Source organism: Chiloscyllium punctatum, chromosome 29, assembly GCF_047496795.1.
Source record: "Chiloscyllium punctatum isolate Juve2018m chromosome 29, sChiPun1.3, whole genome shotgun sequence".
Lineage (NCBI taxonomy): Eukaryota > Metazoa > Chordata > Chondrichthyes > Orectolobiformes > Hemiscylliidae > Chiloscyllium > Chiloscyllium punctatum.
The window spans coordinates 29,654,473-29,659,398 of NC_092767.1; positions in this window are offsets into that span (position 1 = coordinate 29,654,473).

Sequence of the window (4,926 nt, forward strand, 5' to 3'; positions counted from 1 at the left end):
TGGAAGTGCTACATTACTCATTTGTACTCCCCTCCCCACATTATTGTGGCACAGATAACACATCGTTCACAATATTTCTGGAAGTAATAAGTAAATCCCTCAGTGTACCACAGCTCGCAGGCATTTACACAATCCTGCCGCTACGAGGTCTAGCTTAGCCGAAAAATAAGTTGCCAGCCTGAATTTTCCCCCATGATCCTGCAACAACACAGATGTCATGCAGCCATGTTTTTCATCTACCATTTGACAGAAGGCTTGTTTGGATTCGGAATCCCCAGTGTAGGTGTACTTTGAAACGTCTTTTTCAATTCAACTCGGCCGCTGTGATCCATTGCAACGGACCTTGTTTCTGCTACCCTTTTCCATGGGCCATGTCACTTCAGGGCACCTCAAGATTTGTGTAATGTGGGATAAACGTTCTTCAGTAGGAGCGTATGCCCAAAAAGGATAGCAATTGTTTCCTCATGTGAGGCCTTGGAATTTGCTGAATTACTTGCACTCTGACTTGACCTTCCCTTGGTCTCCCCTTGTTCAGATATTAAGTGACTGAAGAACTTCACCTGTTGTTGCAGAAATTGAAGCTTTGCGAGACTGGCTTTGTGCCCTTCCCTCGTGCAACGCAAGGGAATCCTTCTCAAAGTGTTCCTCTGTTGGTGCTACTATTAAGCAATCGTCTACAGATTGCAGAAGTGCAGACCCAGGGGTTAAAACAAAAGTCTCCAGATTCCTGCATAGAGCCTCATTATATATGGTGGGTGACTCACAGTAACATTGACAAAGTCGTGTGAACTCATAAGATTTCCCTTTGAATGAAAAAGTGAACGAGAATTGACTATCTGGATGAACCATTCCACTAAAGAATGTATTTGCTAAATCCACAGCAGGGAACCATTTACTGTCTGGTGGAAATTGAACTAATACAGCATAGGGTTTGGGAACATTTGATGCGCGCGGGACAACACTGTTATTGACTGCCTGCAGGTCTTGAACAAACCTCCATTCCTCCGGTTCACTTGGAATTTTTGCCTTTTTGATCAGAAAAATGGGAGTTCTCACCGGTGAGTTTACACAGGGGATTATCTCTCTAGCCTTTGGGAAGGACTGAAAGACTGGAGTAACTACGTCCATGGCCTCGGGTTTTAACGGGTATTGTGCTCTGGAAGGACGATACTCCGACTTCGTGGTTTCTCGTATTGGTTCACAACCTCGTATATGCCCCACATCATGTTTGCCTTTTACCCATAATTCAGTAGGGACCGTTATTAATCTTGGATCTGTGAGGTTTATCTGAGGGAAACGCCAGGCCAGCCTTCGAGGCTCTTCAGGGCTAGAGGGGGTTACCTCGACTGTTCTATTGCCTGAGTTAGACAAATTAATTTCTTCCTATATGTCGACACATCTGCATTGAACCACATACCCACATCGTACCAGAACACCCAACATTTCGTTCTTTATGCCTTTAGTCCCCATGGCCCCAAATCCTGCCACCAGTCACTGGACACCTTCGCCAGTGACACGCGAGGAGCATAGCCTTCCACATCAGAAATATAGAGCTTACTTTCCATCGCAGGTACTTTACATAAGTTCACACTGACTGCACATCTGCCATCCCTTCAATAAAATTCGCACAATAACAACTGACTTGGTTTAACCAATCTCCTGAACCAATAATTCTCTTATGGTTCCTCAGGGATATCGTGGTGTATGTGTGCTGTGCAGTGCAGCATATTCCCGCAAGAAAAATCGGTGTTCATAGGATTAACATGGTTACCTGCTTCCAGGGCGAGTGAATTGCTCACTGAACTCATTGCTCTCTGGCTTAATCGCCACTCATAAACATACACCAGGGGTGGTGGGTTGTATTTTACAGTTTACACTTGTGAATCTTCCCTTTGAATTACCTGCAAGCCCATCGGAGTACTGAGCAAATACAACCCCAGTCTCACTATGAGATTCTAAGCCATCAAATGTAAAGAACAGAATTCCACTAACAAAATTGAGAATTAGAATGGATACACATTACTGATTTCACACAATATGGGTGCGGTAAAACTCTCTCATATCACGATGCCTGATGCCTCCATTGAGTTCAGGAACATTCCACTCGTCTTTATTGGCGTCAACTCTCTGAACTGTCTTGATTTGAGGAGTGAATATGCTGGCCATGTCTCTACCAAAAAGGCAACTGGTGTACCTTCCACATCTAACATAGAGGTAGTTCTGGTTCTGTTCGCCGAGCTGGGAATTTGTCTTGCAAACGTTTCGTCCCCTGTCTAGGTGACATCCTCAGTGCTTGGGAGCCTCCTGTGAAGCGCTTCTGTGCTGGTTCCTCTGGCATTTATAGTGGCCTGTCTCTGCCGCTTCCGGTTGTCAGTTCAAGCTGTGCACTGTAGTGGCCGGTATATTGGGTCCAGGTCGATGTGTTTGTTTATAGAGTCTGTTGATGAGTGCCATGCCTCTAGGAATTCCCTGGCTGTTCTCTGTTTGGCTTGCCCTATAATGGTAGTGTTGTCCCAGGCGAATTCATGTTGCTTGTCGTCTGTGTGTGTGGCTACTAAGGATAGCTGGTCGTGTCGTTTCGTGGCTCGTTGGTGTTCGTGCATACGGATCGTTAACTGTCTTCCTGTTTGTCCGATGTAGTGTTTTCTGCAGTCCTTGCATGGGATTTTGTACACTACATTGGTTTTGCTCATGTTGGGTATCGGGTCCTTTGTTCTGGTGAGTTGTTGTCTGAGCGTGGCTGTTGGTTTGTGTGTTGTTATGAGTCCTAGTGGTCGCAGTAGTCTGGCTGTCAGTTCAGAAATGCTCCTGATGTATGGTAGTGTGGCTAGTCCTTTGGGTTGCGGCATGTCCTCATTCCGTTGTCTCTCCCTTAGGCATCTGTTGATGAAATTGCGACGGTCTCCGTTTTTGGCGAATACCTTGTATAGGTGTTCCTCTTCCTCTTTTTGTAGCTCTGGTGTGCTGCAGTGTGTTGTGGCCCTTTTGAATAGTGTCCTGATGCAACTTCGTTTGTGTGTGTTGGGGTGGTTGCTTTCATAGTTTAGGACTTGGTCTGTGTGTGTGGCTTTCCTGTAAACCTTTGTGGTGAATTTTCCGTTCGGTGTTCTCTGTACCATCACGTCTAGGAATGGGAGTTGGTTGTCCTTTTCTTCCTCTCTCGTGAATCGGATTCCTGTGAGTGTGGCGTTGATGATCTGGTGTGTGTTCTCTATTTCTGTGTTTTTAATTATTACAAAGGTGTCATTCGCGTATCTGACCCAGAGTTTGGGTTGAAGTTGTGGTAAGACTGTTTGTTCTAACCTTTGCATTACTGCTTCTGCTATGAGTCCAGAGATCGGTGAGCCCATGGGTGTTCCGTTGATTTGTTCGTATATTTGGTTATTGAATGTGAAGTGTGTTGTGAAGCACAAGTCCAGTAGTTTAAGTATGCCGTCTTTGCTGATATGTTCAACGTCCTGTGGTCTGTTATGTCTGTCCAGCAGGTTGGCTATTGTTTCTTTGGCTCGTGTTTTGTCGATGGAGGTGAACAGTGCCGTTACATCGAATGAGACCATAGTTTCTTCCTTGTCTATGTGTATATTTCTGATGATGTCCAAGAATTCCTGTGTCGATTGTATAGATTGTCTGGATCCGCTGATCAGGTGTTTCAGTTTCTGCTGTAGTTCTTTGGCCAGTTTGTGTGATGGTGTCCCTGGTAGTGATACTATGGGTCTGAGTGGGATGTCTTTTTTGTGCACTTTGGGTAGTCCATAGAATGTGGGGGTGTTGTTGCTTTCAGGTTTCATTCTTTGTAGGTCAGACCTGGTTATCTGTTCGTTTTTTGTAGATTCCTCAGTGTGTTGTTTATCCTGTTGGTGAACTGTCGGGTGGCGTCAAACTCCCACTTTTGGTAGGTGTTGGTATCTGCAAGTAGTTGTTGTGCTTTTTGCATGCACTCTGCTTTGTCCAGGATGACTGTCATTCTGCCTTTGTCTGCTGGTAGTATAATTATGTTCTTAACGTTTCTTAGTGATTTTAGTGCTTCCCTCTCCTTGGTGTTGAGGTTATGTGTTTGTTTTTTTCTTGTTATCAGCGCTACGATACTTTGTCTCACAGTTTGTTGTGTCTCTTCTGTCAGTCCATTGTTCCTGAGTGTGCATTCCAGTGCTGCTAGGAAGTCTGCTGTCTTGGCATCCCTGTGGTTGTAGTTGAGTCCTTTGGCCAGTATTGTTCTTTCCGTGTCTGTGAGCTGTCTGTGGGAGAGGTTTTTAACCCAGGTGTGTGTTGTGGTGTCCTCTTCTTTGTGTGTTAGTTTGGCCATTTTTTCTTTTAGTACCTTTTTTTTGCGGTGTGCGGTCCTGTTCTGTCCTATGGTGACAGCCTGTTCTATGGTTCAGCTCCATTCCTGATTGGTGGTTTTTGAAAGTAACGATTTTTGGCGCGCAATTTATTGTCTGTATTTGTATAGTCTGTTGTGAGCGTCTGTAATCATTACCTGGATCATCCTGAATCCGTTCTGTCTGGCTGTGTCCCTGGCTTGTGGATTGTTGACTGGTGGTCTGTATCTGACGCATGGTGGAAGGATTCGATTCTTTTGGTATTCATGCAGGAACCGGAGTTGTTTGTATGTGACGCTTAGGCGGTTGGCACAGGATTCCCATTTCCTAGCTTGTCTTGGCGTCTCTCGCCCGTAGGTGTTCAAAGTTTGGGAGAAGATTTGTAGCTCGGGTGCTCGTTGTTGTGGTTCTGTTCGCCGAGCTGGGAATTTGTCTTGCAAACGTTTCGTCCCCTGTCTAGGTGACATCCTCAGTGCTTGGGAGCCTCCTGTGAGGTGCTTCAGTGCTGTTTCCTCCGGCATTTATAGTGGCCTGTCTCTGCTGTTTCCGCTTCCTTCTCTCTCTCCTCCAATGGTGACCTCAGCATTTGCAACTGAATATTACTAAA